Source organism: Equus caballus, chromosome 1 (assembly GCF_041296265.1).
Source record: "Equus caballus isolate H_3958 breed thoroughbred chromosome 1, TB-T2T, whole genome shotgun sequence".
NCBI classification, from domain to species: domain Eukaryota; kingdom Metazoa; phylum Chordata; class Mammalia; order Perissodactyla; family Equidae; genus Equus; species Equus caballus.
In genome coordinates, this window is record NC_091684.1 from 65778761 (window position 1) to 65801327 (window position 22567).

The following is a 22567-nucleotide window of genomic DNA, read 5'->3' on the forward strand; positions in this document are numbered from 1 at the left end:
AAGTGCCACCTCCTGCTCCTTCCACAGACCCCCACCCCTAGGCCTACCCAATACTCATGCAGAACCATGGTCTTTTGGAGAAAGAACAGCTTCAGGAGCAATATAGCTTGATGATCATGAGTCTAGACCTGGCGTCAGCTGCCTGGGTTCTAATTCTGGCTCTACCACTTACCAGCGGTGTGAACTCAGACAAGTTACTCAAGCTCAGTTCTCCCCCTCTAAAATGAGGATAATAATGTTTCCTACCTCACAGGGTTAATCCGAAGCTCTTACAACAGTGCCTGACACAAGAAGGGAATGCAATAAATGCCAGGTATTGTTGGGGACCTGCTAATAACGTCTCTCCAGGGAAGCGACTGGCACTGGGGGCCAGGCAACTCCTGACTGTCCAGGGCTGCCCCATACACAGCGGATGCTGACTCTCCCAGGCCTCTGGGAAGTACATGCTTGCAGTGCTCCCCTAGTCCAGTGACAGTCCAAACAATCGAGCAGTGAGGACAGGATTCAAACCAAGATTTGTCTGACCTGAACCCCGTGCCTCTCACTAGTATACCAAACTGCCTCCTATAACACCCACAGTGAGCACAAAAAGGCTTTCTTATCAGGGACAGCAAGGAAGAGGGAAATAGGAACCAAACAAGAAAATAAAATAAGCCTCTTCAAAAAAAAAATCAGCAGGCATGGCATTTATTAGTTTTTAAAAGTTACCAAATTCTCCTCTTCAGGTCCTTTGAGATTAACTTAGGTCAGAGTACAGAGAGCAGATTGTCATTCCCTTCCCAAAGATTAGCAAATGGCTCTCATCAGAGGGGGGCTCCTGGAAATGCAACACTTTTCTGTGAGGGCCTTGGGGTCACTGGAAACCCTAGGTCCTCGTCTGGTGACCTCGCTCCCCCCACTGGCCCCTTCCTTTCACGGGCGGCTGGCTGTGGCTACCATATGCCACTGTAGCCCATAGAGGCTCTGGGACATCTCAAAGGCCTGGCTCCATCTGAGGTGTGGCTCCAAGAACACAGAGACCCATAAAACAGCCTGGAGGCTGAGCACAAGGGAACAGCCATAAAACCCACAGTTCTAACAGCAAACACTCCAGCGGCTGGAGCAAAGAAGCCAGCTGCTGGGCTCCCCATGAACTGCAGAGGGATGTTCCTCCCTAGAACCCCACCCGATCCTGCAGCCACAGGATTGCGAGGTCCTCAGAGGCCACCTGTAAGAAGAGGGGCTTCGGGCTGGCCGGGTGGTGCAGCAGTTAAGTGTACACATTCAGCTTCGGTGGCCCGGGGTTCACTGGTTCAGATCCCAGGTGCGGACATAGCACCGCCTGGCAAGCCATACTGTGGTAGGCGTCCCACATATAAAGTAGAGAAAGTTGGGCACGGATATTAGCTCAGGGCCAGTCTTCCTCAGCAAAAAGAGGAGGAATGGCAGCAGTTAGCTCAGGGCTAATCTTCCTCAAAAAAAGAAAAAAGAAGAGGCGCTTCACTGAGTCCTCGCTAGCACTCACACCAGGGACTGCCTCAGATGCCTGCCTTGAAGGAGGTCAAGTAGAAAGAGTTGGCATTGTGCCTGGAGCCAGGAAGGACTCCACGAATGGTACCCTCCATCTTTCCTAAGCCTAAAAGCACCCCAACAAGTTGGGCATGATTCTTATCTTTCAGATGGAGAAACTGAGGTTCTGAGAAGTTGCACAACTAGGAAGTGACTGCACTGAGCTTCAAGCCAGGTCTGTCTGTCTCCAAACATGAGCTTTGCCCACTTCCCTCCTTCTCAATTGCTCTCGGAGAGGCCAGGTGGCAGGCCATCAGGGATGCTAGACGGGGCTTGGCAGCCTCTCAGCCCTCTGCTAAGTGCCCTCCCGACCCAGGGCATGTCAGCTTCCAGGGCAGCCTCCTGAATCTGCCGGGACAGTCCCCAGTGGTGTCCCGGGGGAGCGAGCCCCAGGAAGCCTCCCCACACTCTCCCATGGCTGGGGGAGGGGCGGCCTCCATCGCTTACTCCCCTTTCTAGAAAGGTTTTCCATGTTCCAGGCCATACCCTGCAGGCCTTCCAGCCAGCTGACACTTGGTAATGACAACAGAAGTGGCTCACATTTAGTGCTTCCTAAATACCCCGTACTTTACCACTACTAACTCACTGCATCGCCACAAACTCTCTATGAGGGAGGTGCCCATTTTCCAGAAAACTGAGATTTATGAAGAATATGCAATTTGCCCAAGACCCCACAGCTACAAATGGCAGAGCTGGGACTGAATCCGCCCCTGCTGCCACACCATTCTAACCCCTGGGGCCACACCCATAGACAGGCCCACTGGGCCGCCATCATCTCAGCCATGTGAAAAACTGCAGCCCGGGCAGTCTCCTCAGGCTCTGCCTTCCACCTCTCACTCAGACGCCCTGCCTGCCTGGGCCCCTCTGTGTTAGTCCCTTTGCAGGCAAAGCTGCTGAAAGTCTAGGCTGGCTCCAAGTTTAGGGTCACCCAGCCCTGCCCCAAGTCTGGAAGGAAGGAGATGGAACAGTCAGGTACAAGCACCTATTCCAGAGAAACATCCAGACCCAGAGCAGCAAGTGTCAAGAACCCATGGAAAGGCATTTCTCCCTAGAGGCAAGAAAGATATGCCAGATTGCATCTGGCACTTCCCTTCTTCCTAAGCCCTTTCTTGGGGCCCCGAGCCGAGCAGGCAGCGTCACTCCATCACGAGGCCTCCCTTGGTGCGTGGAGCACTCCCTTCCTGAAGCAGGCAGAGCCATCAGGGGTTGACGGTGTTCAGCCAACAATCTCTTGCAAAAAGCTGTGTTAGTCACCCCGTGCCACCTTGGGCACCTTGACCAGCGACAAGCCATCTGGGAAGCTGACCTGCCCAGAGACTCCCCCACTGGCAGCAGGCCCTTGGCAGTGGCCTTGCTGGATTTTCCCTTCCCAGGACTGTCTGCCTCCAATAAATCACACTGGCCTGGCCCCAAATTCTGACTCCCCTAACCCAACAGGGCAGGGGTGAGGTGAGTCACGCCAGACTTGGGGCGCCTCTAGGGCAAGATCTTTAGGCAACCTTTTGGCAAATACAGGGATTTATCAGCTAGAAAGGGAAACAAGACAGGAAGAAGAACCACGGGGCAGGAAAGGAGCTGAACGTCAGGAAAGGATGTGAGTGGGATGCTTCTGAGACTGAGGACACCAGCTCGCCTCACTCAGTGGTAAGAGGGGATCAGGAGCAGCCGCAGACGAAGGGCAGCACGGCAGAGTCGGGCCAGTCAAGCCAAGTGCAGGACTGGTCCTCATCACCTCTTTTCAAGGGGCTGCTCCCCTGCTGAGCGTGCTTCTTAGACTCCCTACCCTCCCTCTCCCTGAAATACATTACCCATTGCACACTGTGGTGGGCTGAAGCAGGCCCCCAACGAAGTCCATGTCCTAATCCCCAGAACGTGCAAATGTTCCTTATATGGCAAAGGGGGCTCTGCAGATGTGACTAAGTGAAGGATCTGGAGATGGGGAAAGAATCCTGGATTATCCCTAAATGTAGTCACAAGGGTCCTGCTAAGAGGGAGGCAGTGGGAGCTCTGACTACAGAAGAGAACGTAAGAGATGTGATGGTGGAAATAGACTGCACGGATGTGCTGTGAAAATGGAATAAGGGGCGCAAGACAGGAAACACAGGCAGCCACTGGACACTGCAAAAGGCAAGCACAGGATTCTCCCCTCAGAGGCCCCAGAAGGAGCCAGCCCTGTGGACACCTTGACTTAAGCCCAGTGAAACAGATTACAAACTTTTGACCTTCAGAACTGTAGGAGAATAATTTATGGTGTCTTAAGCCACTAAGTTTGGGGTCATTTGTCACAGCAGCAGTAAGAAACTAAGACACACTCAGTCCCCCTGAGAAGTTCAGTGCCTTCTCCACACTCAGCACTGTGCCAGCCACTAGAGGTTGAGCGAGGAGCAAAAGAGACCTATCTCTCCCCTCCTAGAGGTTAGAGTTATTCTCTCTCCCTCCGTCTTCTTGCCGAGGGTCTCTGTGGCCTGGAATATGCTGCCATCCGCCCCTCTAAGTCCTCTCTGTCTCTCCAGCTTGCAGCCCACTCCCTCCAAGAAGCTTCACTGGAGCCATGGAGACTTCAAACGTGCTGATCCTTCTGCATATTCTTCGCCCACCTGGGCCTGGCTAGCACCTCCTCTCCTTTAGGTCCTGCTTCTGCAGAGGCGCCTCCCCTGAGCCCCGCAGCAGATGAGGATGGACCCTGCCATGCTCCATGGTCTTTCATCAGTCTCTAGACTTCTGTGTGTGCATGTGTGTAAGAAGGAGATTATCTGGTCAACTCAGGCCCTGACAAACTGACCACTTGGCCCTGAAGGCAGGGATTGTGGACATCTTGTTCACTCCTGAATCCATTCCCACTGTGGTGGGCATTTTCAGTGATGCCCTCTGCCTGGAACTGCTTCATTAGCACCCCCACCAAAACAAGCCATTCCATTGCTGCTGTGGTGTGGGTTGTATGGTGTGTGCTAGGTCTTTCCTCTCCACTACAGAACATCCCTGAAGGCAAGAACCTCATCTTCTTGCCCATCTCCACTCCCTGACACGGTGGACTCAGCAAACACTAGCCTCCGTAGCTCCCATCGGAGCGCCTGGACCAGGCCCTAAAGTCCCTGAAATCTGGCTGACCCAACGCTGAAAGAGAAAGAGCATGAAGGCCTTTGAATAACCAAACTTTTCTTTAAAAAAAAACAAAAACGAAAAGACAGCTAATCAGCACCCTCAGGCCTGAGTCAGAAACAGGAGGAAGTCTGGGCTTAAGTTTCAAAAAAAAAACAGGACATAAAGCCCCAAGCAGCCTCCTAAGCCTTCAGGGATGAACCTCACCACAACCTTTGGGCAGCGGCCAATGCCTCTGGGGCAGAGGCTGCTGTAAAAGAAGGTCCTGATGAAGGCGGAGCCATTTGGGAAAAGCAGAAACAAGGTGGCAGTCACCATCATCTCTGATTAGCTGGAACACCGCCCAGTTCCCACTCTCAGGCCCCACACTGGCAGTTCCTCGGTCCCGGCCCAGGGCCCTGCCCGGAATCCTCAACCGCCATTCTCCTCAGGCAGGTCTCAGCCCCAAGACCACTTCCTCAGAAAAGCCCTTCCTGACCATCCACTGAGGTGGCCCCCTCAAACACCATCAAGCCCATCACCCTCTTCATTTTGCTCCATTGTGCCACTAGAAAGTATCCCATTCAGTTATTGATTATGGATTATCTGCCCCATCCACCCCTACTCCCAACCAGCCCTCTTCCTTGTTGTTCTCCCAAGGCTTCAAACAGCACCTGGCCCATGCAGATGCCAGAGAATGCAGAATAAACCCTTGCCATGCATATCTGGACGACACAGGGGTACAGAGACAAAGGTTCCGCCCCACCCTCACAGAACCCCAGCCTGGTGGCTCCCCAGAAAGTAAAGAGAGAGCCTGTCCACGGAGCATCTCTCTCTCAATAGCAGAGAATCTCTTTCTTCCCCAGCCCACCAGCAGCACTGTCCTTTTCATGATGGGAAAGACTGGAATGGAGAATCCTTGGGGTCAAGCATAGCAAATCCCAGTCACAAACAACTCACTGGCTAAGTGAAAGAAGCCAGACACAAAGGCCACATGCTATGTGATCCCATTTACATGAAATGTCCAGATTAGGCACATGTGCAGAGAAAGAAAGTAGATTATTCAGGGGCTGGGACAAGGGGAAATGGGGAGTGACAACTTAATGGGTACAAGGCTTCCTTTTGGAGTGACGAAAATGTTCGAAAATTAGTGGTGATCATTGCACAACTTTGTAAATATACTAAAAACTACTGAGCTATACATTTTAAAAGGATAAATTGTATCTCAATTTAAAAAAAAGACAAGACTCATTGAAACATGCCGTGGAGTAGTCAGAATTGCAGGCTCTGGAGTCAGACTGTCTAGCCTCAACTCCTGGCTCGAGTCATGAGCTGCAGGAACTCAGAAAAATTACAACTTGGCCTCTCGGTACCTCAGTCTCCCTATCTGTAAATGGTGGTAATAGTCATGCCAACCTCGCAAAGGTGTTGGGAGGATTAAATGCAGCCATCCATGTGTAGAGGACTTTGGTTGACTGGTTTCCAAACATTCATCTTCCCACATCCTTGCAAACTCTGTTTTCCATTTGGGGATCTTTAAGGTTCTGGGGACACTGACCACACCCCCTGACCTCAGCCTGTCCAATTACTGTGACCCTCAGGACCTGTGCAAGGAATGCTGGAACAAAGGTGTTTTATTTCCTGCCAAGTATAAACATAACAGCAAGTGCCCTCCGGAGCTGTAGCAGCCATCCTGGAACCCAGAGGCAAAGCAGCCTCAGCATGAGGCCACCTGTAAGGAAACTAGATTGGAGAGACAGAAAGAAACTGGGTCCTTGGAGACATCATTGAGCCACTGGATCAAGCCTCACCTGAAATCACACACCTTTTCAATTATATGAGCCAATGAAGTCCTTTTAATGTTTAAGCCAATTAAAGTCAGCACTTATGCTACTTGCCACCAAAAAGCACCATAAGTGATTCAGCTACATAAAGTCCTTCACTCTGGGCCTGGCATATAGTGAGTTCTCAATAAGTGTGAGCTATTGCAATTTGTGTGGGGGTGTGTGTGAGGAAGATTGGCCCTGGGCTAACATCTGTTGCCCAATCTTCCTCTTTTCGCTTAAGGAAGATTGTCACTGAGCTAACATCTGTGCCAATCTTCCTCTATTTTACGTAGGATGCCGCCAGAGCATGGCCCAAGGAGCCATGCTAGGTCTGCACCCAGGGTCTGAACCCAGGAACCCCGGGCCACTGAAGTGGAGCATGCGAATTCAACCACTATGCCACTGGGCTGGCCCCGTGACATTGTGATTTTTTTTCCAAATTCCTCCTATGCTATTCACCGCGGTCAATGTTCACCCAGATGTCTAGAAATGAGCACTGTTGGCTTACAATCAGATATTGGCTTATAACCTGATAATCCAGTTCCATATCCCTGTGATGGCAAGGCAGGGACAACTTCACCAAAGACCCCAACAGAGCACACAACAAGGTGGGTGATCTACTGGGTGTGCTCAGACAAGACGAGGCAAGGCAGGGGAAAGGCTGTATGGGAAGAACATGGCACTGTGATTATGAACTGAGAGAGGAGTTTATGATCCAACCTGCAAGGCAAGACGACCAAGGTCCACCAAATAGTAAAGCATACATTTGCTCGTTACATAATGGAAGCAATTCGACAGCAAAAGCTAAGAGCCCGAGGAAGAAAGAGCTGGGAGTTCTGGTGGCTGTCTGGTTTCTCCTGGCTCTCTGCTCCCAAACATGGGCCTACCCAGATCCAAATACACTTCCCCCACAAAGCCCAAAGAAAATGTACACATTCCAGGGACCAGAGACCCAGACACGTTCCAGAGCACTCACACAAAGCTGGCTAAACTATTCAGGGAATCCAGGCATTTTTCTCTTTCCCTCAGTTTCTTTTCTTCTCCCCTCTTTTCCTCCCAATGCAGTAGGAATATGATGCGTGAAACAATTATTTTTCAGAACCCATTGGCAGGTGGGGAACTTCAAATCCAGAGAAAGCAAAATGTAAACGATGCAAAAAGAGATCAAGATACATGAATATTCATCGTCTTTTCCCTTATGATGGAAAGCAGATTTGGGGAGGGTCGCTGAGCTCTGTTTCCTCTTGGTTCCTCCGAGCACGCCCAGTCCGCAGCTCATCATTCTGCCTGAACACACAACACAAGACAGGATTCTTGCCTCCAAGAACTGGCAGTTACACAGGGGCACACCTCTGTAAAAATTCACCAACCTGGATATTTAAGATGCATGCCCAGTATGTATTTAGACCTCAATTTACAAAATGAAAGTCAAAAGATTGGCAGATTCCTTCTCATCATTCAAAGCATGTGACTTCATCGAGGGAGCTGCTTCTCTTCACCGACAAAAATGAGTCCCTACTTTCTCATCTTGTCATACATCCTTGACACCGCTCCTGACCCCAAAACAAAGCAATGAAGGTGAAGAGTCCCCTCGAGGCTATTTGCTCCCAGGAAGACAAAGCTAGGGCTGATTCATTTCTGGATCACTTGCACTGTGCAGAGGCATACAACAGGTGCCCAATAATTGTTTATTGTGGGAATATACTACAAAGGTCTGGAATTTGTGCCCACACAATAAGGTTGTAAGTTCTCAAGGTCTGCGTCTTCCACCTCTTGGGATGTCTGTGTGACCCTAGGGCAATTACTTAACCTCTCTGAGTCTCAGCTCCTGAAGAACACCTGCCCTTCAAGCTTGCTATGAGAATTTCACCAGTTAAGGTGCAAAGTGGCCAGTTCATAATATAACACACTGTAAGCTCTCAGTAAATGGCAGCTCCCCTGCCCTAACCTTCCCCCAGTCACAGCACTGGGTTTAAAACTCCCCAGGAGCCAAATAAACCCTGGTTGACTGGAATTGACCAGCCCCACCCCTAGCTGCTGTGTACCTCTCTCCAGCACACTCTGTGCCTCGTTAAGGAACTTAATGCCATCTGGCCCCAAAACAATGCTTTTGTCTCAAATCAGACCCAGTAGGGGTAACAAGTAAAGCAAGAAGCCCATGGGGGCATCTGGGCCAACTGAGTTTGGCTTCCAAGGGTCCTTCCTTAGAGAAGGCGGTTCAGGCTGCAGGCCGGCTCACACCGCAATGCGAGTGTGCACTGTGGGGTTAATTAGCATGAAGCAGATGCCAAGATTCACCTCTGTGCTGATATCCCCCGTGTGCAGCAAAAACCATCATCACTCTGTTCTCTGACAGGATGTTTGCTTTCAAGCTAAGATTGCCTCCTCCGTCCCACTTGCAGCAATTCGGCTGAGCAGTGTGACGAGAAACTTGGCTCCTCTCACAATGGCTGGTGGCTGGCCTGACAGAGGCCCCTTCACATGGGGATGAAAAAAGGAGACAGGGTGAGGTGGGGAAGAAAAGAGCAAATTCGTCACTTTATCAAACACAGCCAAAGACTGTCTGTAGGCAGGAAGCTGCTGTCCCACACACACAGAGCATATAAATACCCTTTCTTCTGGGGAAGCTGGGCGTGAGGCGCTTCAGGACCCCGTGCCAAACCACGGGCACAGGGAATGGGGAGAGGTTACCTTTGCAGGCCCACCCCCAGGCATCCACACCCTGCCACTGCCCAGGCCTGGATGGACATCTCATCTCCTTGGAGCCCAAAACTTGGTGAAGGTGACCTGAAAGGCTCAACCTCAGCCTCCAGAGATAATTAAATACTCTCAGAGCTCAAGAAACCACAGACAAGAAAGAGATTCAGTGCCCAAAATATAAACTTACCCAGTGTGGAATATGAGTCAACCCATCAGCAAGAGTTTGTTGAATGCCCATCTGTTCATTCATTCACCAGTGTCTTCCAAGTGCTTACCCTGTGTCATACTGCATGCTTGGTTCTGGGGATACAGAGGAAGAGGAAGCCCACAGCCCAGAGTGTGTGGAATCCTGAAGGACCAGAGTTAGGAGCTCACAATCTAGCTGGAGAGCTGGGCAAGTGAAGCAATACGGACTTCTCCAGGGTTCGTCTCCACCACAACTAACACAGCACTTTGTGTAAGGCAGGCTTAACTGGGGGCTTGAAGATATCTACTTCTGCTAAATGGCATCATTCCACCTGGATCCATAATAAAAACGGTGGCCACTATCTTATTGAGTATGTCTCATGGGCTAGGTAGAATCTTCTCTGTGATCTGCTACAACGGGCAAAGGCAGCTAAGGCTTGGGGAAGATAGACAACTTGCCCAAGACCACACAGCCCATCTGCAGGGAAGGCACAAGCTGAGCCCAGGTCCTTGAGCCCCAAATCCCATGCCCCTTCCACCTCACTGCACCAGCAGAGGAAGGAGCCCCCATGTCTATCCCTCACCCAGCCCGAGCTCCACTGTGGGCTCCCCCAAGGAAGCACCACCATGACTGAAGCCCTGGGACCTCTTCACAGCCTAATCTGGTTTGAGACAAGTTGCTGATGAGCAAAATATTTGCTTAACTAATGACTGTGGCAGAATAAACTTGAGATAAGAGGAAGTAGGAGGTGGGAAAGAAAGATGATCCAGAAGTCTTTCTGGAGTTCAGTGTATAGAAAGATGTTTTTGGTGCCTCAGAACACATAATCCCCAGTAGAGGAAAAAGTCTGAGGACAAATAACACATATTATGTAAACCTTAAAACAGGCACCTGGCCTACCTCCAGTATCCGAGAAACACTTTTTCCTAAATGGGAGAAATTGTCAAATAAGAAACGAGCCACACAGGTGGGGAGGCTGAGGTTCGAGAAGCCCTTTCCTCTTCACCCTTACAGCCCCAAAGGTCCTCTGGTCCATTCACAGCTCAGTAGGCCCCTGCGGGCATTCACAGGACAGGAAGGCTGCCCAAGACAGAAGACAGACGGGCCCACCTGACTCAAAAGCCTCTTCACAGACCCTGGAAGCAGCGCTTTCCAGGCCCTCCATAACTTGCCATCCCTTTTGTCTCCATCTGCCTGAGGTTGTGGAAGGTGAGTGGCACAGGGCAGAAGACTTAGGAACAAACTTAAAATTCTTACAAAAACAGAGGGGTTGCAAGAGACCCTTGGAATTGCCTCATCCAAGCCTCATTTTGCAGGTGGGCCAACTGAGGCCCCCTCACTTTTAAAGTGAAGTCTCTCATCCTCCAAACTTCTTCTGTTCCCCTCCCCTCATTTTCCCCCTTCCTCCTCTTTCCTATAGTGGGCTGGGGATGGAGGGTGATGTTGAGGCAGAAGGTAGGAAGCATTTCTGGCTCCACTTTTCTCTTGCTCTAAGCTCTGCCTCCACCTGGAGTGTCCCAAGGAAAAGTCACCTCCTCACTATTGGCCCATCTTGGTACTCACTGCTGATCCCACTACCATGTTCCCTCCAGCAGCCTCCTCTTCCTCATCCTGGCACCCTCACCATGGCCACTGAAGGAGGAGAGTGGTCTAAAATAAGTCAACCTCATCAGAACAGGAGCCATCTATTGAGCCCCCAAGAGATGTTAAGTGCTCAGGGTGACCACCTCATTTAATCTGCACACAGACCCTATGTGGCAGGTATTTTTAGTATTCACGTTTTACTGATGAAGAACGTAAGTTTGGCAAGATGAAGTAAATTGTCCAAAGCTATTGAGCTAGTACAAGATGGAGCTGGATTCCAGCCCACATTTATCCAACTCTAAGGCTATGCTATTAAGTTCACAAGCTTGAATTTAAGAGACTGAAGTTAACATTAAAATGAGTGCTGCCCCTCTGCAGTGGGGAGGAGGGAGAAGAAATTACACATTTATTCCAATGCTGCTAAAACTCAAAGCACCTCTGGAACCTTTCTTTGGAAATCGCCTACAGAGGTAATCTATACGCCACCCAGAACCTTCAGATTCGATACATCATAATTACACATTTGGGGGACCAGAAATACCTTACCCATGTTGGTTTCTTCTCTCATTCCTTATACTTGCCTGCGAACTACCCCAGATGGTTCCCTAAAATCAAACTGACTCTCAAATGCTGAGAGATGTCACCCCAGCAACATTCTAAAGACCACACCAATGCTATCACAAACCTGTTCCCAAGGAGAGATCCTCATTTTCCAAGTATGGATGAAACCATTCATTCTTTCAGTCCTGCATTTATTCAAAAAGCATTTTGTGAGGCTGGACCCTGTTTTAGGTTGCTAAGGAAACAGAGATAAACATAACAAGGTCCCCGTCCTCTTGGACCCCTTAACATGGGGACGATACTTCAACTTCTGCAAAGGACCTCAACAGCCCCAAGCACTGCAGATGTAAAGGAGGATACCCATAGTCCCAGACTTCAGGAATGCTACATTCCAGCAGGGGCACAGGCATGCCAGCCATCCCTCTGGAGCTGGGGGGACTAGAGTGGAGAGTTCTGGACAATAAAGCAACCACCTAGGATATTACTGTCATGTTCCATGTCAGGCAAAAGTCAGTCTCCCAACGACGACCAAAGTGAATTAACAAGAATACCTGACACTTACATAGCCCTTAATACGTATCAGGTGCTACTCTATGCAATTAACACATATTATCCCCCCCAACAACCCCCGGAAGTGGTTACTATTATTAATCCCACTTTCCAGGTGAGTAAACTGAGGCCTGGAGAGGTGAAGCAACTTGCCAAAGGTCTAAAAGTCAGCAAAGTAGCAGAACTATGATTTGAACCCAAGCAGTCTAGCTCCAGAGGACACGCTCTTGGGAACTACACTGAACCAACTAGAATGAGAGATGTTGCTCATTTGGACATATACGTTCTCCACTGGGCTTCAGAAAAGCAGCCACGTTACTCACGTTATTACTCACCTTCAATCCCCTATTGTCTCAGCAGTGAACTCTTGAAGTCGCTCAGCTAGCATGTGAAATTTGAACTGGGTGGAACAGGCTAAAGTGAAGTGACATTTCCCAGGGGGAAGCACTTCACCACAGGGAGGAAGAGGAGAGGGATCCGGGACCCAGCCTGTGCCATCCTTCTCCCTTATGCTCTCCATGTTCCAGGCAAAGAGCCACTTACGGTAATATTCAAAGCGGGAGAGAGCTGAGGGGCAGAGGATGCTTTCAAACCATAGGGACTAGCACAGGCAACCACCGTCAATTCACCACCGCTCACCAGGACGAATCAGGGGCAATGCCATCCGGCCACAGCTGAGACACCTTTGTTCTCTTTGGAATGTGGAGAGAGGAGGCAGTTAAGCCCCTTGGTCCCTTTGTTCCTGAAGGTGTTTAAGAAGCAGAGTAGCTTATAAGCTGAAAGCAGGGACAAGAAGGGGGAGAGTTGAGGAACACCAGAGCATCACAGGAAGCAGCTAAGAGTTAACACTCTGGAGCTAGAAAACCCTGGGTTCAGATGGAGTCCCCTGTCACTATTAACTGACACCCTTTGGGCAAGTGCTATCACCACTGCAAGCCTCAGTTTTTGCTCAACTGTAAAATGGGGATGACGATAACAATGCCTACATCATAGGCTTATTGAGAGGATTAAGTCAGATGAAACGTGTAGAGTGCTTACCACCACATCTGACACCTAGCAGCACCCAGTAAACAGTCAGTATTATTATTGCATCACCGTAATCGTTAATTATGGCAGAGCCAGCTACTGACAGCAGAAGCCCTCACTGCAGTTCTCTCCCAGCATGGCATTCTGGAGCCCCTTCTGCAGTCTGGGTGTTCTCCAAATCCATTTACTACTCCTCCTGGGCACACTACTACATTTCCCAGGATCCCTTGCAGTTAAGGTACCACGTGACTGAGTTCTGGCCAATGAACTGTGTGGCGGAAGTGATGGGAATGATTCCAGGACTACTCCCACAAAAACCACACCTCATGATCCCTACTTCTCATTCCCCATCTGTCAGATGGATGCAGAGGACCCAGCAGAGACCTTCAGGGCCCCCTAGAAGATGGCAAGTCCACAGGTGTAAGAAGCCAAGTTCCCTGAATGACTGCATGAACAAGTCCCCACACCTCCCCATACACACACACCCCATCAATGGTACCTTATATGAGTAATACATAAACTCCTACTGTATTAAATCCCTGGCATATCTGGGTTTCTTGTTACAGCAGCTGGCCTACCCTGACTGATACACACAGTTAATCAAGCCTCAAAATGGACTCACGGGTCCCTGTTGGCTCCCTGCTTTCCATAACCACTACCTGAACCAGAGTCTAGATAACATAATATGGCTCCAAGAGAGAAACGAGCCGCTGTGACTGGTTAGGTAGGTAAGTGTGAAGAAGATGCAGCAGCAACTCAAGAGAAGCAATGGAAGGACCACTACTCTAGAAGTAGGACAATCCAACATTACTACACAGCAATATTTCCTGTGCTCAGGGTCAGCTGCCGGTTCTTCATGAGAACAGCACAGTACAGGGGAATGAGCATGGTCTTCGCAGACCAGAATCCATATCTGTTTGTGATCTACCTAGGAAAGTAAGTGAACCTCTCTGAGCTTCAGTTCCCACATCTGAAAAATGCGGAAAATAATACCTCCCTCCGTGTTCCGTGACATCATGTTGGTATCTTGAAATTGGCCACGAGGGGAGTACTTACACCACAGGAATTGACAAATGCTACAAATAGGGGCTTTTTTCCTGGAGATCCAGTTGTTAAACATTTACCAGCATATCACCAGATAAATAGGAGTCAGCTAAGCCGAATAGGAGAGGAGGGAGAAGGAAAGAAAATTCCAGGTAGAGTGGACAGCATGTTTGAAGGCCTGGAGGTATAAAAACAAAAAGTTTAATGAAATGAAGGAAGTCCTATATGGCTAGGTACAGAGAGCTTGGGAAGAGAGGCTAACGGGAACCTAGAGAGAGGGCAAGAGCTGGATCTTGTGGAAGGACCACTCTAAACAGTAGTTACTTGCTCTAGTCATCTGTTGCTGTGTAAAAAATCACCTCACAATGTAGTGGCTTAAAACATTTTATTTTGTTCACGCTTTTTAAGTCAGGAATTCAGGAAGGAATGAGCTGGCTGGTTCATCTCTGATTTATGTCAGCTGGGGCTAGAGGATCCACTTCCAAGATGGGGTCTTCCCCCCATGTCTGGTGCCTTGGTGCTCCTTGGAGAATCTCTCTCTCTCTCCCTACATGTGGCATCTCATCCTCCAGGGCCTTTCCACGTGGCCTGGACATCTCTCAACAACACTACCTGTGCTCAGAGCTCTCAGACTCAGGGTCTCAGAATAGTCAGACTTCTTATATACTGTGGCTGGCTTCCCAAAAGCCAGTGTTCCAAGAGACCAAGAGAAAGGTGCAGGGTCCTTCTGACGGAGCCTCAGAAGTCACAGTGTCACTCCCAACATGTTCTATTGGTTATGAGCAAGTCCCAGAGCCATCCCTGATTCAAAGGAGAGAACCACACAAGAGCAAGAATACCAGGAGTTGTGGTTCATCGAGGGCCTTCTTTGAAGACTGCTCCCACACTGGTGTTGATCAGCCAACACTCACTGCCTGCTCTCCAGGACCACCTGCCAGGCACAGGACGAGTTCAAAAAAGGAAAACTACCAGATCTGTCCACAAGGAGCATCAGATGGATGATCTCCACATGAGATGGAAAAGACAAACAGTGGGGAGTATCAGGGGAGAGAGCAAGATCTGACTCAGGTGGGTTTCCCAGGAAGGTGACATTCCCAGCAAGTGAGCTGAGCCTTGAAGGATGGGGGAGGCAAAGTGGAGGGTGGAAGAGAAGGAGTGGGCCATTTCTTAGGTCACGCCCAGCCTTCCACCACATCTGGACCACTTGTGGACCAGGCCAGGCCATCTCCACACTTCCCAGTACAGGTATGTCACTCAGGCCTGGGCACTCTGCAGCAATGGTCAGGCAGCTCAGAGCAAAAGCAGCTCCTGACTGTGCCAGCTTGTTGCTGGGCCCGTGAGCCAATCCAATGCACCAGGGCTCGGGAGGGGCAGTGGACTGTGGACCTGTTTGCTCTGGCTCAACCTCCTCACCCAGAACCAGCAGGCACCACGACCAGCAGAAAGGCCAGTTATGCAACGACCCTCACAGCAGCCTGCCAGGCTCAGAGACTCAGCCTGGTCACCAGGCCTGGTAGTGAGACTACTGTGGCCTACTAGGCAGGCCTGGGCTCTGACTGCCATTTTCCACATAGGCAGGCACAGGATGCTCTGCTGACAAACACCTGGGGACAGCCAGGGCCGTGAGAGGGACCTAAAAATAGCACAGCTGGCAACAGAGAAGCTTTTTCCAAATCCTTGGGGTCCTGTTATATCTCATCTACAGGCCTTAGGGACACACACGGGCTGGCACCCAAGCATTCACCCATCTCACAGGCTCGTGCTCAAAACAAGTATGGGGACCTGGGAGGCTTCCAATGTCACATCAGGAGCCACTTAGTGGTCAGAGTCATGGAAACAGTCTGTCCTCGGGGCTGGGCCTAGGGATGACCAGGCTGGGTCTGCCTTCACAACCCCATTCCCCACTGGGCTCTCTCTAGCCACCCCCTCTGACCAATTCTCAGTGTTCTCCACCTTTTCTGAATTTCAAGTTCTTAGTGCTTCTCTTACTCATTTGGCCGTTAAGAATTATGGGCCTTGCACTGTGTTTTTAATTTCTCATGTGAGTATATTATATCAACCCAGCTAGATGCCTAGAAAAACCACGATATGGACATGTGGGCTGTGCACTGCACAATTCCAGGGAATTCGTTCATGACTATGGAGTGAATGGTGCCCCTGGACTCATGTGATGTGGCTACTGGCATTGCCAGAGAGGAAACGATGTCTTACACGACTCTGCATCCCTGGGCAAGGCACAGCCACCCTTCCAAAGCTGTGCGGACTGACTGACCCAGTTCCTGCTGCCCAAACGATCCGGCATGAGGCTTGGCACACACAAGGCCTCAATGCCCAACGGTCTGGGAGGAAATCCGTGTTGTGATACAATAACGTATTTCCAGGCTGTGGAGGTGGAGAGGAGCAACGAACCAACCTTCCTAAGGCAAGGGGAGATTCATAACCAGCAAAGGAGTTACTACCACCTCTTCTGAGGGTGCAGACTGAATTCTGTGTCCCACCCACACCCTAAATGCACTTTATGTACAACAGATCAGGGAATTCAGATATATTTATCTGCTTTTCATAGAATTCCCATTCTTTTATTAACAGTTTCAGAGTTTGAGATATGAGCAAACAGCATGTGAAGACTAAGGCATCATCGTTCCACATCAGGATGTGTAGCTCCATACTTTAATAAGAAGACTTTGCTGGTGGATGTCAAACTTTTCCACGTCTCTATGCTTTCCCGCATGTGTGCGCCCATGTGTGCGTGCACGCACACACACACCCCTCTCTCAAGTTTTTAAAAATATGCTTGAATTCTGCATCCTGCTCCTAATATCTGCCATGTATGTAATAATGGAAGATATAATGTATGGAAGATATAATAATGGAAGAATAATGTAATAATGGAACTAAAATAATTTACTATTTTATAATAAAAATAGTGTTTTTATCCAAAACTTCAAGGAAGACTGATACTCAGAAAAATGCCCCAATATTTATTCTGTGCCTCCACATACATGTGGTACATGTGCCATCGTTCATAAAGTATAGTTAGGTATTATCTGATGTGAATCTCATCTTATAGGAGCCCTAGAGTTGTGCAGTGAGCAACCTGCACAACTGCACACAGCACATCTGACTATCAGATAGAGAAAAAGTGATTATCCCATTTTCCAGCAAGGAATACCAGGACTTAGAGACACTAAAAGGACTAGATAACCCTTAATGTTCGTTTCTATCCTGACAGTACAGAATTCTTTGAACTTGTTCAAGGAATCTCACGTCTCATCCAGGCATGGTACATGAGTCTCAATACACCACCTCCTCTTTTCTGTCCTATCCATGTTCTCAAAGTTCCCCTCGCTCCATGGCAGGGATGAGCTGAGCAGAGCTGACCTACCACTACAGGAGGTGTAACTATAGGTGCACAGTGCAGGGGTTAGACACATGGGCTCCAACGCCTGCCTGCCTGCACTGAAACCTGGCTCTGCCCCTCACTACTGGGTGACCCTGGGGGAGTTACTCACCCTCTCATGCCTCAGCATCCTAATCTATAAAGTGAGGGTGATAATACCACCTATTCACTGGGCTGTTGTGAGGATCAAATAAGATAATACATAGAAATACTACCAGACACATACTAAGCACTCAAACTTTGTTATCCAAAAAAATACATATATTTATTCTCTATGCCTCAGTCTTCTAATTTATAAAATGGAGATTACAAAACTGTTTACTCCAGAGGATTGTTTTGAGGATTAAATAACATAATAAACATGAGGAGCTTAAAACAATGCTTAATGCTTAGTAACTACTCGAAAAAGTTTATTATTAATTTTTTTCCTAAGAAGCCAGTTACTCCAGGTCACACAGAAAGACTCACCCAAACAAAAGCACCACCAAGTGTGGAGGTCAGCGCAGCGCCTGCGGAGGGAGACAGAGAGGCTAGGAGAGTGTTCGAGAATCAACTGCTGTTTTCTAAAACGGGTGGCGGACAGGCTATAGTAGAGATCAGAGGTCTTTGTTCTAAATTCGTACTTTCTGAGGTCGGGAGGGAAAGAGGCGCATAAGTGAAGAGGCGCCCATGAGATAGGGAGGAAAGAACAGGACCGGCCTGACTTGCTGGTTTCTCTTCTCACGACTAAAATCATTTCAAAGCCCTGCCTGGCGTGTAAACAGGATCATCCCGGAGGAAGCCGCTGCAGTTTCATTACACTCTGTGTTCATGGAGCACAAACAGAAACCTCCACAATTTTATTAGTTTCCATACAACTCAGGAGAGATTTGCATGCTAACATTTCAGCTCCTGACTTAAAAAAGGGACCAATTAAAAATACAGTGCTTGCATTGCCTGCCACTGGAAAGTGAAAAGATGCCCTGAGTTTTAAAAGTCCCTGTCATATCTGGTTCATGGCCGTACACCAACTATTCAGTACTGCAGATACAAAAACTACTGCCTAAATTTTTAGTTTATTTTGCAAGAAATATTTGCAGGCTGTCTGCAGCCCCCCAATAAAAGTTAAACTATGATTAGAAAAATCTAACAAGTATTTTTGTCTGGGCTTTGTCAAGTCCTACACAATCACCAATTCACTCAATAACACCAAAAAGCTACCTGATACACTATGGATCTGTGAACTGTTAATGCAATGTATTTGTGACAAGTTAAAATTTAATACACAGCCCCAGTAGCATCAGCTAATTGATGTTATGTAACCTAAGAGACTCTTCCGTAAGTTCTGATGTACTGGCTGCTCTTGATTTGGGGGAAATCGTATTTCAGAAGTTATTAAGTGTGTGGGGATCATTCCTTCAGACGCTCACTCCTTTGTCACAGAAGCTCCGGTCTTCTTACCCCTGCTTTCGGCGGCTGGAACACTCCATGCAGCAGAGCTGAGATGCTCCGTCTCACTCCAGGCTTGCCTTCTGAGGCAAGTTAAGGAACAGCATCAAAGTTGACTTGCACGACCTCCCTTTTTACCAAATGTTTCTTTTTATGCCCAGCCTCAACAAAGCCAGCCTATCATATGACACTATTTATAGTCTATAATCAAAGAGGTTTTTAACATTTCCCCCACAGCAAAAATTAAAATTAAAACCTCAACAGTGATGTGGCTTTCATTAGAAGTAACAGTAGAGTCACAAAAACCTATTTCTGAGAATTTTTTTAAGTGACAATTTAAATGATGATATTTCCAATGGGGCCTGTGTCCTGAGAATGTAATACTTAAATACGCCACCTCATCGAAGTCAATATTGAATTTCTGGGGACATGTCAATCAAACTTCACTCTTGCGGTTTATAGTGGAACCAGCACTGCTCCCTTGGCCATCGCCTTGAATAAGTTAGTCTTGGGTTCTTTATCGGATAAAAATGGTAGCTTTGAAATCTGATTTAAGACATGGTTGTAAACTGAAATCACTGACGCAGAGAGCATGTTACATATGTGAGAACTGGGGCCCAGAGACAATGACATGCCTAAGATACCACAGCTACTCATACATCAAATCAAAAATCCAGTAGTCCTTCAACTTCACTCTAAGAATAGACGCCATTAAACCAGACTCTATGCGCAGAAAGAGGGTTGTTCTGTCTGTTCTTCTGCTCTCAGTGTGGATTCCATCTAAACCAAACAGGGCCAGCCTGGGAACTTCTCATGGGAGGGCCACTTACCAGTCCTTGGACGACAAATATTAACTGCCCCACCAACCAATGAGAGGACCGTGGTGAAGAGCGTGTCTTGGGAAGAAAACGTGCCCACGGATGATGGTCATCTCCCAGAAGTAGGATTTGGAGGGATTTTTTCCCCTTTCTTTTTTTTTAAGTGTGGAAAAATAGACATAAAATTACCATCTTAACTATTTTTAAGTGTCCAGTTCAGTAGTGTTAAGTATATTCACATAGTTGTGCATTTTTTCATCTCGCAAAACTGAAACCCTATGCCTATTAAACAGCAACTCCCCATTCCCCACCCCCTAGCCCCTGGCAACCACCCTTCTACTTCTCTTTCTATGAATGTGACCACTCTAGGTGCCTCACATGAGTAGAATCATACAGTATTCCTTTTGTGTCTGGCTTATTTTAGTTAGCATAATGTCTTCAAGATTCATCCATGTTGTGGCCCATGTCAGAATTTCCTTCATTTTTCAAGATGAATAATATTCCATTGCATGTATATATCACATTTTGTTTATCCATTCTTCCACTGATGGACATTTGGGCTGCTTCCACCTTTTGGCTACTATGAATAATGCTGCTATGAACATGGGTGTGCAAATATCTTCTTCTGGATATGTAAACAGAAGTGGAAGGGCTGGATCATATGCTAATTCTGTTTGTAATTTTTTGAGGAACCTCCATACCATTTTCCATAGTGGCTGCATCATTTTACATTCCCATTAACAGTGCACAAGGTTCCCGTTTCTCCACATCCTCGCCCACACTTGTTGTTTTCTGGTTTTTTGTGGAAAAAAAAGCACCTGGTGGGTGTGAGGTGTCTTTTTTTTAACCTCTCTCTATTGCCTACATTTTGTTCAATGAACACATAGTGCACTTAAGATGAAGGCCAAAAGTGTAAAACACTGAAATTGAAAAAGAAATATTATGAGGAAAATAGGGTTGCATATGAACTTAAGAAATGGATATCTTTTTTAAGACTGAAGCAAATCATTGATATCTGTGGTTTCAGCTAGAGACACCATTCCTATACCATTCAGGAATCTTACCACCTGACCAGCTGTGGTTGCCACAATCCAGGGGAGAAGTGGCCGTAATTCACGTGTAGCTAAAACAACTCCTCTGAGCACTGTAAGGAAAGTGCTCCCAGACACACAAAGAAGAAAAGCACTGTATACGGCTGCTGCCAGCTCATGCTAGTCCTGAAAAACCCCAGCACTAGGATAAACCTTTCATCTTCTGATCCTTTCTTCCAAGCCTCAGAGCCCCCAGCTCTGAGTTCTCCATTTGATGCTCGTGGGGTGCCCACTTTTTCCCCTTCCAGAACCACAAAAGGTCTACTTTCCAAAGTCTTGCAAAGGAAGAATTCTGCTCCCCATGTAACACGCACGTAAACAAGACCCCACAAAGCCTTACAACTCCTAGCATCAGGGCCACAGAGCCACACAGGCCACCATTAGCAATTAATTAGATAGAACTTCTCACTTGGAAAGCTAAAATCTTCAAAAGTGAAATCACTCTTTCCACTGGTCTTTGTATAACGTTTCACTCCTTGGGCGTGAGGTCATTAGTCATGATTTACTCATTAAGACAAAGACGAACAGACTAAAAACAAAATCCATCAAATTATATATTTATCCAACCTCTAGCCCCCAGAAAAGAGATTCCATTTTTCTTTGTGTGAACATCTCCCTCGCCTTATTCTCTTGTATGTTCTTTTCTTTTCTGGTTTCCTTCTGCTCAACAAAATAGAGGAAATGTCAGCAGTGATATAGAGAAGCCTAGAAGAGCAGAGACAGATGAGCGGTGGGGAGGGACAACCTCAATTCTAGGAAGCAGCTGTCTTTAAGTGATGCAGATAGAGGCCCAAGATCGCTACATCTTCTTCCTCTTTTGGGGAGAGCCAACACCTAGAAAGCAGAGTCCAACTGCAGCATCCTAACAAAGGATCACTCTCCACATCTGGGTTCTTGGCATGGCCCCAAAATCACATCTGCTCTCAGCCAAGCCCAGCACTAAACTGTGAAGGAAGCAAAACTCTGGAAACCCGGGGCACATGCCAGTGAAGAAGAGGTGACATGACGGCCCAGGGGCAGTCAAAACCTCCAGCCACAGCTTCTGACAAGACCCAACAGCTCTCAGAGGGCAGACTACCAGAAACAACCACCAAAATGGGCCATTTTCCAAACTTTGGGGAATGGGGCAAGAGAAAACCTCACCACCTAAGGACAAGGAGGACACTGGAAGTCGTGAGACAGGAAACAAAAGTGGCCTGCACGGGAGCAATTAAATTAAGGGCTTCTACGTCTCAACAACATTGCCAACATCTAAACACTACCCAGCTCTGGGCCTTCCTTGGCCGCATTTAGAATTTGAAATCTATCATTCATCAAGATTTGTTCTGTGTGTCCTGGAAACAGACCAGAAGCAAAGAGGTGCTAGTGCAAGGAGAAAGTTTTTCTGTTTATTCTAAGGCGGATTTGTCTCCAATGGAATGGTGACCTCAGGAGATGATGAACACCCTCGTCGCCTCTGGCAATGGAGCAGAGGGCTCCCAGCACTGGCTCTGGGGAGGAAGTAGGACCCAGGCCCCAAAGTTCCCTTCCACCACCATGACTTTGTAATTCCATGTGCTTATCAACTTGTAAGATCCAGACCCTATCCATTAACCTGCAAACTTCAGTCCCTCTGCTCCTGGACTTGGCAGGACTCACTAGGGAATAATGGAAGGAATGGAAAAGATGAAGAGCAGAAGGAAGGGGAGAAGAAAGGAACACAGGCTTCCCTGCTAACTACCTTTGAA

At 48.1% G+C, this 22567-nt stretch overlaps 1 protein-coding gene across 23 annotated transcripts in view; it reads right to left on the reverse strand.

The window, feature by feature from the left end:
• KCNMA1 (potassium calcium-activated channel subfamily M alpha 1) overlaps nt 1–22567 on the reverse strand; it is a 719202-nt gene that overhangs the window by 688425 nt on the left and 8210 nt on the right. The window lies entirely within an intron of this gene.